General features: G+C 40.8%; 1 protein-coding gene across 1 annotated transcript in view; it reads right to left on the reverse strand.

The window, feature by feature from the left end:
• The window catches only part of rut (rutabaga), a 1,268,721-nt gene that overhangs the window by 900,471 nt on the left and 348,874 nt on the right, over window positions 1-19,376 (reverse strand). The window contains exon 3 of the mRNA XM_068226417.1: window positions 15,783-15,845. The gene's annotated coding sequence lies outside the window, so the exon portion shown is untranslated. The remainder of the gene's footprint in view (window positions 1-15,782; window positions 15,846-19,376) is intronic.

Consider the following 19,376-nt stretch of genomic DNA (forward strand, 5'->3'; position numbering starts at 1 on the left):
ACGTAAGTGCCGATGCTAAAGAAGCCTGTGACATAATTGTGAATCAGATGAAACGCCGTTTCGAAGAAGCGCAGCACACACAATTTTTTTTATTTGATTCACAATTTTTCGTAGAACATAATGTTGCTTTTCCTAGGGCACTTGTAACCAGTGCAGTGAAATATTATCCTATGCCTATGCAGAATAAGTTAGAAAGTGAACTAACTGTGCTCTATAGGGATGATATATTTGCGAGTGTAATGAGTGTACATCCCCTTTGGACCCTAATGAAGGAAAACGATCTGGAAACAGCCTTATCAGAAGTACACAAACTAGCAGAAATAGTACTTACAACCCCAATCAGAACGTTGTTTCAGTACTCTAAAACGAGTTAAAACGTATTTGAGGAATTCAATGGGACGTCACTGCAGAGATTCCGCAATTCAACCGAAAAGTGATTGATTTGTTTGCATCGCAGAAGAATCGACGAGCTCAGTTCCTTTATAAATGAGGTAACTTTTAAAGTATTTTACTATTAGCATGAATTAGAATCAAGCATGCTTAACCGTACTGATACTGCCAATAAAAATGTGAACGTTGAATATGCGTGTATACACCACAGCAGAAGCAACTTAAATAATAATGATACCTATATCTACCTGCCATTTCGGCCACAAGCCGCTACTGCGGTTTGTGGACTACAGTACACTTTTAGTAGACACTAGACATCTAATGAACATGGCAGCACGTGGCCTTTGCGAACTGGACCAAACGTCCTGAAAGCCACAGCCGCTGAAAACCTATCCGAGTTAGTGCGACGTTAAATCGCAGCAAAATTTAAAACATGAAGTTCAGAACTTCATTTACATTATTTTAATACTTTATTCTTGGACAAATAATGTCATATTTATCTGATTAATTTTATAGTTCTTTGTTTCCCTCCTGACTCCTTTTACTTTTACGTAATGTGTTATCGTTACACGGTGGAAATCAAGCACGAGTTACCAAGCAATTACGATTCTCTACACTATGCACTGTCACATTGTGGTAGTTCAAGGGCGAAATTTTGGCAGTTATGTTTTCAGCTATATTTGTTCACCATTCAAATACACGGATTTTCAGTACCCCATTATAGAACAGATGATAAACATCTTACAAAACCAAGAACTTCCCACCTACTGGTATATCTTTTAAGAGAATCTGGAGTGCTGGGATTTCACCCTGAAACGGGGATTTTTTAATGAGCCTGTAAATCTACTAGCATGGGTCTGTCTCATTTTAGCATAATTAAATGCCAGCCGAGTGAACTGGGATTAGACCTTACAACTTTGAACACAGAACGTGAAGGTATAACCAACAACACCATGCAGCTGGTATCTTCAAATACATATATTCACTTATCACCTAGCATTGACTGAACAATGGCGAGTTGTCTACTTGAATCTAGAAGCCCACAAAATGTCTTTGGAGTGCTTCAGTTGTCGAATAGTACATCTCGCAAAGTTCAGTTTCGGAGGGTAGTTAGTAGAGTAAGACTAAGGACACAATGAGAGGAAACATTTACCTCCACCAATGCCGCGTAATATGAGCGTAGAGTAACTACAATTTGGAATAGATCTTCGTGGAGAAAAGTTATACAGTCGATGCTTTCAAGAAAGAACATGTCAAATATGGCGCGAGAGCAGCTTCGCCGAATAGAATCAGCTGATTTGAGAATTATCGTTTCCAAACGCTACTCCACAGCATGAACATACTCAAATATGCATGTCGCTTAAATATATATATTTATTTTGGGAATTTGCTTTACGTCTCACGGACACAGATCTTATAGCGACGATGGGATAGGAAAGGGTTAGGAGCGGGAAGGAAGCGGCCTTGGCCTTAATTAAGGTACAGCCCCAGAATTTACATGGTGTGAAAATGGGAAACCACGGAAAATCAATTTTAGGGTTGCCGACAATGGTATTCGAAACCACTCACTTCCGAATACAAGCTGAAAGCTACGTGGCCCAAACCATGCGGCCACTCGCTCGATACATAATCGTGACAAACGTACAATAATGCAGAATTACAATACATAACCCGTCACGTTGACTCTCTCTATGAAGACATGAATTCAATTAATACATCAGTAGGTAAATAATTATAATCTACAGCATGCAACCACGATTTAGATGTTAGACCGAGAAGGGCCTCGCAGCTCTAAGCTTGCATTCGAGAGATTGTGGGTTCGAATCCCACCGTTGGCGACTCTAAAGATGGTTTTCAATTTTCACACCAGGCAAATGCTAGGGTTGGGCCATAATTAAGGCCACTACCTTCCCAATCCTAGCCCCTTCCCATCTTTCGTCACCGAAAACCTTGGATGTGTTAGTGAGACGTTAAACCACCATATCAACAGACAGGCAGGCAAGGTGAATATCCGATCACGTTCCCAGAATGACAATTATTCACTACTAAAAGCACGCGTGACTCGTAAAAATCACCACACGGTGCCTTAAAACTTGTTTCAATACACATAGTCCTATGTCAGACTCTTCAGCTGAATGGTCAGCGTTTGAGCATTCGTTTCAGAGGGTGCTAGGTTCGATTCCCGGCCTCTCTGGGATGATCATCTCGTTTGGTTAATTAATCCGACTTGGCGACTGGATGTTTGTGTTTGTCCCAACGCACTCCGCTTCATATTCACACAAAACACCAAACCACCACACAAACAAGTATAATGAATATATCCTTCCACATAATGTTGGCGTCAAGAAGCGCATCCGGCCGTAAAACAGGGCCAAATCCAAGTATGTGTGACAGTTCGCACCCGCGACCCCCTCAGGGTGTGAGATGAGAAGAAGATATTCTTATTAAATGTGTTAAATTTAAAGCTCTCTTTATACAAGTTATACTATTTAAAGAAGAAATTATATTACTGAGAACTGTAGCGTCCCACAGTTCGTAAAGCGGGAATGTGTCAACAATAAGGAGCAATAAGCGTTTGAAATATTTCTCACAACCTACTGTATTTCAATTAATCAGTTTTAAAAAGACACCACGGCCAGTCTTTTTTTAACTCCATTTACGTCACACCGGCACAGATAGGTCTTATGGCAAAGATCGAACAGGAAAGGGTTAGGAGTAGGAAGTAATAGACAAGAGGTGCTCAGCTGGGCGCTTGTTGAGGCTAGCCAAGGCCGCACTAGATAGACAGGCCACAAGGCTCGGACCGTGACGTCACGCTAGTGGCTGGCGTTCAGCATGGCAGTGTAGGGCCCGCTCTCACTTTCACCATGATATTGTTCATTTATTCAACCTTAACGATAAAATTGAACACTCCTTCAATTGTGGTTTTACTTAGGCTTGTATACTACACGAGTTTTATGCGGGGAGAAAACTGGAAGGGCAGTACATGTACATTTCTTTACGTAAAATTATGATGACATCTGTCACTTATAACTCAACACGGTATCTTTAAAAGATTAGAACGCATAATACGTATACAAAAAGTTTTAATGTTACTAGGAAAATGCATGATGGCAATTCACAACAAAAGTCTGAAACCTTTCTTAGAAATTAAGCTGCAACTTAAAACTTACCTAAGAATTCCTAAGGTTTCAGTTTGTACATTTTTATTTTCCTGAGGATTTCTTCTTCTCAGCGATGAGTTTATCTACGGTAACTTTTCTATTGTTATTCAATAATATATTACAAAAGATGTATATACATCTGTCAACGAAATGTTTAAAACTATTTATTTAATCACAGCATGTTTAAACATTTTCGTTTTCCAGAACATTGTTGACAAGCGAAGTCAGAATTTTTCTCTGAGAATCCTCATGTAAAAACATTTGTATACAAGTTTACATTTTGTAGCTCTAAAATAGTCTGGTACAACACCTTTTGGTACAGGGCAGGAGCAAGCCAAGGCCGCACTAGATAGACTCAGACTTTTTTTGTCTGACTCAGAGTTGTAAAAGTCAGGATAAGTTGTCAGCTTGATTAAGCCAGTTATTTATTAAGATTTTAAATAAATGACCAGTATCAAACAATTTTTGTGTGTGTGTGTTTCGTCAAATGGATTTTGAAAAGTGGTTTGTAAATTGCTTTTGCACAGCTTTTCAAACATTTTCCTGTTATTATTAGAAATTATGCATGCTACCTTATAAGCTATAGGACTATCTGTTAATACTTTAAAGACTTGCAAAGTTAGTTCTTCTAAGAAATGTCATATTAGGTTCTTACATGGAAACAAATCAACAACGTCTTTATTTTTTTAAAGACTGGATGACAACATAAAAGTTTGTGCAGTTGTAGCTAATGTAGTGTTATTTTCTCCGCTTTTACTACTAAAAGCAACTCCCTCTACCTTTCCTCCTAGCGGGCGATCTGGCCGTGCGGTTAGGGGCGTGCGGCTGTGAACGTGCATCGGGAGATAGTGGGTTCGAATCCCACTGTCGGCAGCCCTGAAGGAGGTTTTCCGTAGTTTCCCCATTTTCACACCAGGCAAATGCTGGGGCTGTACCTTAATTAAGGCCACGGCCGCTTCCCTCCAGCTGTTATGCCTCTCCTATCCCATCGTCGCCATAAGTCCTATCTGTGTCGGTGCGACGTAAAGCCACTGGCAAAAACAAAAATAAAACCTTTCCTCCTTTATAGATCAGCTCACGTTTTATGTAGACTCCATTCAACAAGTTACAAAATATTTCATGCTCCTTTAACAATTTTAGTTTCTTTTTTCAAGTAATTCCAATGTGAATCATCAATACCCGAATTTCCCGTGCCTAGTTTTGCAGTAAAAGACTGTGAATAACCAAGTGGGGCATTGTAAGAAACGTTGACTGTCTTATCTTCTTTTACGCCCCAGGAAATGCGAAAAATATTGAAGTGAACCATGTTATTAGAATACAGGAGTAAGATACTTTCTTTGCAAAGGCTATATTTAACTGTTCCTTAAAAAAAATATAATTTATCAGTAATGATACACTCATTAACTTCACTTTCAATTTCATCGATTATTTTGTGTACAGATTCTATTTTGTCGTGGACAGTCACTTTTGAGTTACGAGCAGGTCTAAACAGGAAGTTATAAATACTTTTCTAATTTGACCATTTTAATATCTTGCCCCCATCACCTAATGCACGTATATCATGGTTATAACTCATGAAAATATCATGTTTAATGGATTTAAAATCAAGAGCCTCGTTTAATGTTAAGGAAGTACCAATTTTCGGAATATCTTCCTCAGTCACATACATTTTGAAAATACAGACTTTGGCTGTTAAAGTTGACGGAAACTTTGTCCAAATCTAATTTGCGTTTAATACTGAAATTACCCTGAACGTCGTCCTTGATCCTGTCATATTCTTCCTCAGCTTTCTTTCTTTCCTTCCTCTTCCCGTTTTTCAATTTCTTCTTGTCTTTGAATAGGATTTTTGCTCGTTGCTCGTTGTTGGAAGATTTTTTATACAGATAGGCAGGCACATTTTAAAACTTAGGAATAGCATCGTTTGAGAGTTTTAAATGGTTAGGTTTTACAGTTAAAAGAGACTCATCAGGTCTTTTAACGGAATCGTCCCTAATTACGAAACTTCGTCGAAGTGTTTTATGCACACAACCGAGCTTGCTGAAGGGATGAATTCGGTTCGATGGATAGCTATGATCCACTTTTGTTTCCGAAACACGCCAGTAGGAAATTTAAACACTGAAATATTAGGCTGTTTTGAACTGTAGTTTATTCTACAACCAGGAATACAACACGACGTGGCCATAATTCAAAATGTTCACACACGTTTAAATCATTCAACACCATCGATAGCCTCACTGCTGCGAAGTTCAGATCAGCTTAAAAGTCACTGGCGAGAAGTGAAGCGGCTGGCGACTAGTGTGACGTAGCGCCCGAAGTGGAGGGGGAGCCTTATGGCCTGTATATCTAGTTGGCCTTGGGCTAGCCCAGTGCGGCCGGGCTCGCATGACGTAAATGCGGGCAGCAAGCATTACGTCACAGTGAAGCACGAGAGCGAACACATTCTGCAGAGATTAGAACACTTCCATCGTGATTACGAAGCTCTCCTTCACTACACAGCGAAATGCTGACTGAGGTATAGTATATCTTTTTCAACGCTATAATCGCAAGAAATCCTGCCTTTTCAAGATATTCCATTTTGATTTATACTGCGCTCGATATAAACTGTCAGTTTTATTTTCTTATATTTATTCATTCATTCATAGAAAACTGGTGTTATAATGTTTGTGTTACTATCTACACAGGTACGGGGTTTAAGCGTACAAGCTACGATTTACAATTCCTTGGATGGGAATTACAGTATTATCATTTTATAAAGACAAATTCCTGTTAATCATTAAGCAAAAAGTAATATAATTACATAACGCAACAATAATTTTGCACAGAGTTGTAGTGTTGTGTGGCTTTCCCTGTTCACTGAATTTATGAAAAAAGAATATTATTTAAAATCTAACAGGCGTCCGGTGATAATACGTAGGCTCTAAATGACGAGGAGTTTCATTGCGAATGAGGACATAGATATTTACTATCCAAGATTAAAGTACTACAACAACAACAACAACAAACACAACAACGTACATTTATCTACCAGATAGATGTACGGTATGCCTTCAAATAAATAACCTCATTGATTTTGTTCCCGGTAAGCATGTTGGATTGTTGGTGAGTTTATCAGATAATTTAAACCAGTATGTATGTTGGAACAACCACAAAAGCCACGGCTTATCCACCTTAACTCCGTATTACATTAGAGAGGTTTCTAGAAGCACATTTTAAAATGTAACAGTGAAAATTGTAATTCATTACGTACATTATAAAATATGCGAGGTTGTAGGCCTAACTCTCTATTGTATCCGGTATAAATACATAAGTGCCGGCCCCGTGGTGTAGGGGTAGCGTGCCTGCCTGTCGCCCGGAGGCCCCGGGTTCGATTACCGGCCAGGTCAAGGATTTTTCTCTCGACCTGAGGGCTGGTTCGAGGTCCACTCAGCCTACGTGATTAGAATTGAGGATCTATCTGACGGTGAGATGGCGGCCCCGGTCTCGAAAGCTCAGAATAACGGCCGAGAGGATGCGTCGTGCGGACCACACGACCCCTCGTAATCTGCTGGCCTTCGGGCTGAGCAGCAGTCGCTGGGCAGGCCAAGGCCCTTTCAAGGGCGTTAAGTGCCGTGGGGTTTGGATTTTTGGTTATAAATACATAAACTGCAACGAACATAAAGAACTTACTTCTTACAACGTAAATTTGAAAATGACGCGGATTTCTTTCATTTTCTGCCTCTATTCCAAACTCTGGTATCGCAGCAGTGATTGAGAGTAACTGGGAGAACTTCGGCCATCCTTCACGTCCTGTGGTTGAATAGCATACGCTGCGCTCGTCGCCTGCCAGTCCGCCCACTTACAGTGCTGGGCGCCCGCGGGACGGAATGCCCAGCGTGAGCACCTCCAAAATAGACCGTGGCCTGGTGTAAAAATGGAAAACTATGGAAGATCACCTTCAGGGCTGCCGACAGTGGTGTTCGAACCCATTATCTCCCGAATGCAAGCTGATAGGTACGTGACACACACTACGCATCCACTCGTTCGGTACCAGGGCCAGTGGCAAGTTATCTCGTGCAGAGGGCAAATTCTAGACCTCCTTCAACGAGGAACCATAATTATAGATATACATGAATAACAAGTCTTGCTTAACAACAAGAAAAATATCCACTCACAACAAAGAATTGATAGAATTGCCTTCTGCTCAAACAGTAAGGTCATATTAATTACCGTACTCATTTCAACATATAGTAACACTTTAATTGAAGAGGTCACATGACACAGGGGGACTCCCTCAAGGTTTACCGTCCTCGCCGCATGCTGCGCGTCGATAAACGACAGCGCGGTCAACGTCACACCATTCCCCATTATAGAAAGTGTTGGAAATGCTCTCCCCGTCCATAGAACTACCCCATAAATAGAAGTCGTAAGGCGTTAAAACGGGATAGTGAGCTGGCCATTAACCTGCACTGATTATTAGACATCGGATTTGTACGAAAATGCATATTTTTTTTGCCGATATTTAGATCTCCAAAACCGACCAGGAAGTGCGTTTGAAGGTGAATTTGGAGGAATTATTAAATTTAATAGTGCATATATATGCATATTTACATACACTATGTGATCAAAATATCCGGACACCTGGCTGAACATGACGTACAAGTTCGTGGCACCCTCTATCGGTAATGCTGAAATTCAATATGGTGTTGGCCCAGCCTTAGCCTTGATGACAGCTTCCACTCTCGCAGGCATACGTTCAATCAGGTGCTGGAAGGTTGCTTGGGGAATGGCAGTCCCTTCTTCACGGAGTTCTGCACTGAGGGGTGGTAGCGATATCGGTCGCTGAGGCCTGGCACGAAGTCGGCGTTCCAAAACATCCCAAAGGTGTTCTATAGGATTCAGGTGGGGACTATGTGCAGGCCAGTCCATTACAGGGATGTTATTGTCGTGTAACCACTCCGCCACAGGCAGTGCATTATGAACAGGTGCTCGACCGTGTTGAAAGATTCAATCGCCATCCCCGAAGTGCTCTTCAACAGTGGGAAGCAAGAAGGTGCTTAGAACGTCAATGTAGGCCTGTGCTGTGATAGTGCCACGCAAAACAAGGGGTGCAAGTCCCCTCCATGAAAAGCACGACCACACCATAACACCACTGCCTCCGAATTTTACTGTAGGCAGTACACACGCTGGCAGATGACGTTCAACGGGCATTCGCCATACCCACACCCTGCCACTGGATCGCCACATTGTGTACCATGATTCGTCACTCCACACAACGTTTATCCACTGTTCAATCGTCCAATGTTTACGCTCTTTGCACGAAGCGAGGCTTCGTTTGGCATTGACCTGCGTGATGTGCGAATTACGGGCAGCCGCTCGACCATGAAATTCAAGTTTTCTCACCTCCCGCCGAACTGTCATAGTACTTCGAGTGGATCCTGATGCAGTTTGGAATTCCTGTGTGATGGTCTGGAGAGATGCCTGCCTATTACACTTGACGACCCTCTTCAACTGCCGGCGGTCTGTGTCAGTCAATAGACGAGGCCGGCCTGTACGTGTCCCTTCACGTTTCCACTTTACTATCATATCAGAAACTGTGGACCTAGGGATGTTTAGGAGTGTGGAAATCCCGCGTACAGACTTCTGACACAAGTGATACCCTATCATCTGACCACATTCGAAGTCCGTGAGTTCCGCGGAGCGCCCCATTCTGTTCTCTCCCGATGTCGAACGACTACTGAGGTCGCTGCTATGGAGTACCTGGCAGCACAATGCGCCTACGATGAAAAACGTATGTCTTGGGGGTGTCCGCATACTTTTGATCACATAGTGTATGTTTGAGATTAGTGCATAAAGTTCAAATTTCGGATGTGTTTGTGCAAGTTTTTTACTTTTATTATGCATATATTAACATGTTTTACAAGCAGTCTTCAAGAAAATTTAAAGTAATTAATTTCAAGGGGGAAAAAAAAGAACACAGCGTTCGCTCCCTAATTCAAGCACTGTCCTGTCACATCCGTGGATGTAGAGATCCTTTTTTCCGCTCTGAAGCTAATGTTAACAGACAAACGCCATAGATCTGTACCAGTAAACTTGTAGAAGCTTGTTGTAGTGTACTGGAAAGCAAATTGTAGACAGGAAAAGTACGGTGTGCAGCGTAAAATGAGAAGAGAATGTGTATTTAAGTGTGTGTATTCACGTTAGTGCTTTTTACACAGCCTTACTAATGAATTTTTATGAGTATTGATTAACACACTGTGTCTTATCTTGGAGACGTGTACATATTATTTTATCAGTGAACACTGATAGATTGATACGTCTCACAAATTATGCACGGATTGTTTGTATTAGTGGAACAACCGCAGCTGTAAATAGAGTTTGATTTTTTCCATTCAATTGTTTATTCATGCTCATCTTATGTATTGTGTTGGTTTATCACATGAATCTAGTAAAAGAATCTTACGTTTGCATTTCATAAAAGTGTTCAACAGCATGAAAATAAGTGCATACTTCGCCAGTTTTTGCAGCATAGTTGCTTATATTGAGCGATTTATACAGCATATAAATCCAATGTCCATTGATTATTCTCTCCCTGAAAATTTTATTCATTTCGGCTAAATTTCTCATGCTCTTTCATACGAGTACCGAACTATAATTAAGTGAAGTAGAATTCCAATAGATTTTTTCACACCCAACAAAGCATCATTATAATCAGTTCTGCTAATATCCACTAACTGCGCATGCAGTGTGGAGGGAACTGAGTATCTCTACAGCTCTGTAATTATGAAGTGGTGAGGACTTGACCGATAGAATGATTTGAAATGCAATGTTCATTCCTAGAAACACGGATGGATGAGCAGACCCGTTATTAAACTTTTAAATTGCATTACGGGCAACCGCAACTGCACACTTCTGCAGCTTGTACTAAACCTATAAGCTCAGGCATAAACCGATATAACATCCACACTTTACGAGGCAATTCTGACAGAGTTGTAAACTAATTAAACAGACTCGTTCACATTACACAAGTTCTCAAATACGAAGAATAAGGTAAATACCTGTTTTTTTTTTTTTTTTTTTTTTTTTTGTGGACGTGTACAGAGAAATTTTGCAACGCGATGATCAAGATCCAGCCGACTCATGGCTTCATGCTCGGCCCCACACTAGCCGAGAGACCACCGCTGCCATTGATCAAATGAGATTCACGGTGCTGCCACACCCACCATACTCTCCCGACTTGGCACCAAGTGATTATCACCTGTTCGGGAACATGAAGAAACCTCTGCGTGGTTGCCGTTTCGCGGATTTTGCAGAACTGGGCGCAGCTATCAAGGCATGGGTAAGCAGCACTCCGAAATAATGGTTTCAGGAAGGTCTGGAGAGACTGACACATCGATGGCAAAAGTGCATACAGTTACAGGGATATGATGTTCAGAAGGTGGATGTAACAACTGATGTGTAATGTACTTCATTTAGGTAGGAAAACATGAAGTGTAAAACAATATAGTACGCCCTTTGTACATCTTTCCCAAATCATATCAAATTAAAATTTTGAAAACAACTTGAAAATATGTACGTAGTACTTGTCTGTGAATATAATGACGGATACTAATCTGCACCCTACACCATCTTTTTTGACATAATAATCTAGTTCTTTTGTTCTCCTAACCTGACCCCACTATTTCTGAACTGTCCTATTTCTGAACTGTCGAATCTTATGTTCTGCTGGTCTACTTTAACTTTCACAAACCACGTTGATATTGATAGCTTCCCACCGAATGCCAGTTTGTTGAGTCTTTTCCGAGAAGATCAGGTTTGTCCTGTGGAAGTTTGACCCATACGACCGAGGCTTGTTTAAAAGTTGTGAGCTCCCTCAGAGAATGTGTATGAAGTGTGTCCTTGTCTTCCTTCCCAGTTTCAGTGAGTTATAACCCTAACGGTTTTGAAATGGTACTAGAGTCGCGTCTTGGTTCGCGAATGTTCATCGGATTATTAAGTGGTAACCCAGGGTTGAGTTTTACTTTACAGTGTGAGCAGACATCTCAAGTCGTTTTGTGCTTTGCAGTTAGGCGCCGAAGTCTTCCCAATCTATTGGTTTGTCCGTTAATTTTTAAGAGCTAGGGCTAGTATCCTGTTCCACAAATACTTATTTATCCCCCTAACAGTGTACCGAGGAACACTTCGGCCTTGATAGCAGAGGAACTCATCCGAAATATCTGTTAAAAATACACTGGCAAATATCAATGGGTGTGAAGGAAACGAAAATATAAAAAGGAAAGAGAGAAAATGGATCAAGTGGCGATTCTAGGTGCGAATTTATTCTTTATTTCTTTCGTATTTCACTCGAGGAAATGCCAGGATAATACCCCATTTCAAGTTCTGGTGAACATCCTAATCTTAGACCAGAGACTGATCATCACGAAGCTAGTGCACCGGGCTATTGGATGGTGATGTCACAGCCTCCACCATAACTGAAGAAGATTTAAAGCGGAAAAACAAAGGCGAAAATGAATAACCGTTTCAGCGCTTCTTATTCGTTCTGTGTTTTAGGGAATGCTTGTTCATCAGCTTCGTGTATTTATTGTATGCAAGTTAATTTTGTTCCGCTGTTAATTCAGACCTGGATCGTTTCCGATATGTACGACAATTATTTTGTAAGAAGATTGGTATACTGAAAGGCAACACGGTGTTAAATTTCCTTAGAAAGAAAATACTTGGTAGTTTTGCTAACTTTTTTACTACAGGTTTAGTGTCACACTAATTATGGATGGTTTTCGCTGTCGCAGGGATGGAAAGGGCTAGGATTGGGAAGTAATCTACCGAGGTCTTACTGAAGGCACAGCCCCAGTATTTGCCTGGTGTGAAAATTGGAAACCACAGACAGTCATCTTCAGGGCTGACGGCAGTAGGGTTCGAATTCACTCTCACGCGAATGCAAGCTCACAGCTACGTGATCCGAACCGCATGACTGACTCGCTCAGTACTCAAGTTCGGATAATAATATGGAAATTCCGAAAACTTGATGTCAATAAAATAATGAAATTTAACGAACTTGCATTATAGAATGGTCGGCCGACAAGGAATTCTTAACATTCTCACAGTTAACAAGTCGAAATGCAAAGCATGGCTTCTAGAAACAAGTAAATCGTGCTGTGGGATATCGGAACAACACTCATCACCACACATTAGGCATGTATTTTTCATAATTTTTGTGTACCCTTGCTTCAGATGCGAGTCCCGTTTCCCACAACCACTTTTAATCCTCCATTTGAAAGTCCATGTGAGATTGAGCAGTGGAATTACATACGGCTCATTTCCTGCATTCCTTTTCGTCTGTTTTCTGCCTTGCTTTATGACATCGAGAATCTGGCCACCTTGCTTTGCAGAACACCGTAGACATGTTGTGCAAAGCTCGGAAGAAAGGTCGACGTTGCCTGATGTAGTAGTAGTAGTAGTAGTAGTAGTAGTAGTAGTAGTAGTAGTAGTAGTAGTAGTAGTAGTAGTAGTAGTAGTAGTAGTAGTAGTAGTAGTAGTCTGCTCGTGAGGTAGTGCCGGTATGCCATGGCACCACCAATGTAATGAAGAAAGAACGTGAGATTCTTTTCCTCCCAAGAACCGTGTGTATTTAATTAAAGTTTAAAGAAAATGTATTCATATATTATTCAGCTTTAATTTTTTCAGGCTGGTTTACGTCGCATCGACACAGATAAGTCTTATGGCGACGATGGGATAGGAAAGGTCTAAGAGTGGGAAAGAAGCGTCCGTGGCCTTAACTAAGGTACAGCCCCAGCATTTGCCTGGTGTGAAAATGGAAAACTACGGAAAATAATCTCCAGGACTGCCGACGGTGGGATTCGAACCCACTATCTTCCGGATGCAAGCTCACAGCCGTGCGCCCCTAACCGCACGGCCAACTAGCCCGATGCGACCTTTTTTTAAACTCGTATTAGCGACAGAAATAAATCTTCCTCTATGTGTAACGTAGCAATCTAGGCCTACTGCAATTAACTTCGTTCCATTCCGTTAATGTAAGTTGTCAACACAGTTGCCTTTAACTACCAGAACGCAAGTACAAAGTGTCAAAATTGCTAACTTTTCTGGTGTTTATTTTATGTTTATGAATGGCGTCGTTAAATTATTTTTGAATGTAATGATGTAGGTTGCAGCGGATATCCCTTCAACATTTATAAATGTGTGTGTAAAATTAGCCTTGAAGTTAAAGTTAAGGCGTTTTGTAAATTTCAGTTTTTACCGAGCTCGAAAGCTGCAGTCGCTTAAGTGCGGCCAGTATCCAGTATTCGGGTGATAGTGGGTTCGAACCCCACTGTCGGCAGCCCTGAAGATGGTTTTCCGCAGTTTCTCATTTTCACACCAGGCAAATGCTGGGGCTGTACCTTAAGGCCACGGACGCTTCCTTCCTACTTCTAGCCCTTTCCTGTCCCATCGTCGCCATAAGACCTATCTGTGTCGGTGCGACGTAAAGCAACTGGCAAAAAAAAAAAATTCAGTTTCGCGGCAACTGAAATTGTGACTAAGTGTTTGTGTGCGAGCGTATGCTTGGCGATACCTATGATTACTCATCCCTGTGAGAGGCAAGCACGTGTTCTTTCAGTATCGTTCTTATTAGTTCATTTAAAGGTGGCGTTCGAGGTTTTGGAACGAATACTTTTGGAGAGTAGGTCCGAGATGTATTTTCTTCATTTTTTCCCTGAGAGGTTGTTAATTTCTTCAATAATTTTCTTAAAACTGGAATTTTAAGAAAAATGTATTTGGATTAAAGTAAATATTCATATTAGTTTCTCAATTTTTAAATTTGTTTCAACTGATAATTCATTAAAAGAACAGTCTTGCACAATAGCAGTTAGATAATTGTTCCTGTAACTTATAGCATAGATAAATATGTACAATCTGCGTTTGCAACGTTGAAAGAATGTTTACATATTTTGAATTTGCTGGCACCCCCGTTAGAATAATCACCAGCCGCCACTACTAGAAGTAATAATAATAATATTAGTAGTAGTTGTAGTAGTATAATGTTCCTCTAACTGCTATGGATTTTAAGAGACGCCAGTGAGTTGTGGAGACGAAATTTTGTCCTGCAAGTGTCCTTGATAATGGCGGAAGCTGAAGACATGGAATAGTCGCATTGAAACGTCATTCAAAAGCCACCAACTTCTAGCGGGATCTTACGTCGGCATGGTGATAAGAACCTGCAATAAATGCCTCAGCATTTGAAGAGCGGACAGCGAGTATAACATGGTGATAAGCGTACCTAAAGACTAGATGGTTGGGGAGACGCCTAAGGTGATTGAAAGACAGATAGTGATTGCGAATTTGGAGCAAATCGATCATATAAGACTTAGGATTTGCTATTATTCCAGTATAGCGAGAGAAATAATCGAGGGGTAGAAAAGCTAATGCTGCGAGTTCGTACCTGCGATCACCGAAATCCTGTGAATAAAGTAAGATCACAGAACAAATTTTCCTAATAACTCTCGTATTTAAGCAGACTTTGTTAAGAGGGAATGAAAGTTTAGTTGACTGGATATTTCACTTATTAGCTGTAAGCAAAGGATATGAAATTACCGACAATGATTGCTGTTAGACACATCAGGGGGATGTTTGTAATGAAGGGATAAGTAATTAGTTAACGAACACGCTGGGCAAAGCTGTGCTTATTTACCGGCCTCAATGGTAGGGTCATATCATGTGAGGCGAGTAGGGGGAGGTGGTTTACTTAAGACTAATGAACTAGGCCTACGTCGTGGACAGTAACAGAAGGAGACATAGAAGGTGACAGATTCTGTACTTAAAAATTTCGCAGTAAAGGCCATAGAAACAGAAGAGACCAGTATGTTAGACCGATCAAAAGATTATGGAGGTATTTAGTTCATTCACAGAGGCTCAGACGCTAAAAGGCATATTTAGTTCATTCACAGAAGCTCAGACGCTAAAAGGCATATATGTGGAAATTCAACCCTCTTCGCCTCTCACTTGTTCCATATCATCAACAGTCGTAAGTCGAAACCGGGCGGGAAACTATTATGCAAATTCCGGAGCCAGGATGACGGCAGATTTTTCAGTAATTTTACTGTACTCGTCTCCACAAAGCTGCTAAGATATTATGTAGTAAATACAGTAGGTTAGTTTAAGGTAAATTCTCAATCAAAGGGCTTAATAACCATTAAACAATGGAAAACGTCATTTGTATTGGCATGCACATGCTGGCAAATAATATGGAAATACTGTTACCTGTCTTAACTCGGAGATAGCATCGTTCTAGCATATGAGATACACCTGACGTTGAAGGATCACCTGAAACAAGCAATGGAAAACAATCTTAAGAACGACTTTTTATAATACAATAATATCACGTAAACTCCGTAAGTATCATACCCTCCCTTTAGAAGATATATATATATAATGCCGATAAATGGTTTCGAAACGAAATATATCTCAGTGTTACTCTGCTAGTTTTTAGATTCTAATATGTTTCCCCAGGGGTAGTGAAATTCAAGCTATGTTATATTCTATATATCAGATTATTAGTAATAAAGGATGAGAAGAGCCTCCATGGTTCAGGCGGCAGCGCGCCGACCTGACACCGCTGGGTTCCGTGGTTCAAATCCCGATCACTTATGTGAGATTTGTGCTGGACAAAGCGGAGGCGGACAGGTTATTCTTCGGGTACTCCGGTTTTCCCTGCCATCTTTCATTCCAGCAACACTCTCCAATATCATTTTATTTCACCTGTCAGTCATTAATCATTTCCCCATACGAGTGCGACAGGCTTCGGCAGCCGGCACAGTTCCTATCCTCGCCACTAGATGGGGCTTCATTCATTCCATTCCTCACCCGGTCGAATGGCTGAAACAGGCTGTGGATTTTCAAAGAATGCTGGTGGAGCAGTTATTGCAAAATATACTACTTGGCAGACATTCTAGGCAAACCAAAGAAGGTGACACTTCAAGAAGATTACTCGATGGGTGTGTAAGCTGCAAGAAGATGATTATGTTACATACCACTTAGGGAATACATATGAAAACGTCACGTTCAGAAGACATGAAGGAAGAGAAGAGAGATTTCTTCAAAATTTCTGGTGAACAGAATAGCTCAGCTGGTCCGGTTCCCTCGCTAGTTTTTCAGTGTAGTGACCTTCGGTTCACAAGGCACAGGATTCGATTCCTGGTCGCGCCGAAATTAGCCGCATTTGGTTAATTCCTCCAGGTCTGGGGCTGGGCGTTCATGATCGTCTTAATACACTTCTTCATTTACATAAAACATATCACAATACTAACTACTACAGAAGGACGCTTTAACCTATTGCCAATACCGGGCTGAGCGGCTCAGACGGTAGGACGCTGGCTTCCCGAGCCAAACCTGGTGGGTTCGATCCCCGCTGAGTCCGTTGGTATTTGAAGGTGCTCAAATAAGTCAGCAACGTCTCAGTATATTTACCAGCATGTAAAAGAAAATTAATCACGATAGATCGGCCTCTCCGAAAACCATACAAATAGTGATTGGTTCGTCAAACAATTATATTATTATTATTATTATTATTATTGTTGTACCGGCTGGTACGCCTCTACGCCGCACATTTGAATTTTCCGCCTTAAATTACTCCTCTACAGGAGAAGCAGTGAACTTAAAACTGGATCTACTTAAACTTTTGCTCTGAAGAAATCACTGTGTTACTTTCGACGTGTTTTTGTTTACTATTTATCAAGAAGTTTGGACATTGTCTCACAGATGTCTCTACTAAAAAAATTTGATCATGCACCCTGGTGCGAAGTGAGGGAACTTTCTTGAAGATATTTTGTACTCATAAGTTTTCTTATTACTAAATTTCGTTCTTTCATTTGTGGGTTGGCAGTATTAATCTTTTCTTTCCGCCAGTTTTGAAGTAAGCCGATCAATTATTTCTGTAATTAATTTTTGACCAATCGTGTTTTTCTTCTTCGATTTTGATGTGCAACTGTAAGCTACCCAATAAACGCCGGTGGGTGTGTCTTAATTATTCATGAAAGGTCTCGAATCTTTCCCGAGGGTATAAAAACTGCTGATTTTCCTGTCTCTCGGCCACATCATCAACATTTAACTTAGTGTATGGACATGTAGCAGGAGGCGGGAAGCGCCTCTTTCTTCAGGAAGCAGTGCTTCAGTAAGGTAATGGCCGCTTAACATCTTTATTTCTTGCTAGCTCAGCAGTTTAACCCGCGGGGAAGGTCCGAAACCTTTACTATGTAACCTATCTTCAAACATGTAATTCTCCGTCGCTTGTGTAAAACTTCATATATCTTTAACTGTAATTCGGGGATAGGGAGTGATTTACCCTCTCGAGCTCCCCTTCATTTTGGTTTGAGGTGACTACGTTTTGTAATTGGTTTTCTTCCTTTCTGTAATGTCTTAAATTTTCCTTATACGAGTCACCTCCATAGTTTGGGAATAGCTCCTGTTCCATCGGCCTTGTGCCTCTTAGGTTTTAAGAAGTTTCATTTAGGAGTGCAAGTATTGTGTAGAGATGAGAAGAATGCAAGAATGAGGAATGTAGCCTGCAAGCACGAACTTCCTGTTCTGCCCAGACAGATCGGTTCTTATCTGCTCGTATCTGCTACACGAAAACATTGACTCACACTTTGCAGTTTGCTGGATTACAACTGACAAGAGCGAAGAGCTGCCAGTAGAAGATAATATAAAGTCACCTGGATAGTAGCGGAGTTGCTATAGTAACCATTGCGTCACTGGCTCTTCTGGTGAAAACCCCTTCACCCCGTGCCTCACCACGCTTGTGCATCCTTCTGATCTCCCAACAGTACACGCCTCCATTCATTTGGAATTTTGGGACATTTACTTAACCTATTCTTTTTTCTACTAAGGTCCAGTAGGTTGAGTACGACATACCCCCGCTTTATTTTATGTAAGTTGTGCCTTGAGGGCAATTAAGTGTTAAATCTGGTATGGCCTGGCAATAGCCGTGAAAAACTGAGAGCGGGCCAGCTCTTTTCTATGTGGTAAAAGTGCCTCTAGGAGGCCTGATATGGTTTTTGGAGCAAATGCTCCTTGAATGAAGGGGTTTTCTGCCCTCTGGACAAATGTGTACCTTGGTAAAGTTGGGCAAGTAGCTCAAGGATTGTAAAAAATTGGGGCTCGAAGCCCAGAACTTGTAAAGACCCCTAAACTTGTGCTTTCGTGCTCTTGTTTGTAAAATTATACCTTGTACCCGAACTTTCATTGTCATTTCACCTAGTGAAAATTTGTTAAATCGTGTTATCTATTGAAAATATAACCTTTAGTAAAATTTTAAGTTTAGTTTCATATTGTGGATAGACCCATTCCAGCCCGCACCTTCTTTCACCTCTGCATTCCACGGGTAACCCCGTATCAATTATTATTATTATTATTATTATTATTATTATTATTATTATTATTATTATTATTATTATTATTATTATTATAAAACGTAACATCGGACGGAAAACAAACTGGACTGGTGAGGATTGCAGCAACTGTTTTGAGTGAGCTTTTCTTGAGATCTTTCCACACTATCACTACGAAACTTCTGGAGTACTTATTCCAGTCTCAGCATCAAATAATCTCGCTCTCATGACGGAACTCCACCACCTCACCCACCACAATGATTATAAGAGAGGCAAGGATTGCCTTCTGAAAATTCGAAGTGGACATTTGTCAAAATTGCCCGACGTAAAGTATCTCATACCACCACATAACCCTAAAAGTTCTCCTTTATATTACTAGTGGAAGAAGATGTGATTAAGAACTATTAAACCACCTCAAAACTAGATAATTTCTCGAGCAAGTTACTTACACTGTTATGTAATTTGCAAT

Source organism: Anabrus simplex, chromosome 2 (genome assembly GCF_040414725.1).
Source record: "Anabrus simplex isolate iqAnaSimp1 chromosome 2, ASM4041472v1, whole genome shotgun sequence".
Classification (NCBI taxonomy): Eukaryota; Metazoa; Arthropoda; class Insecta; order Orthoptera; family Tettigoniidae; genus Anabrus; species Anabrus simplex.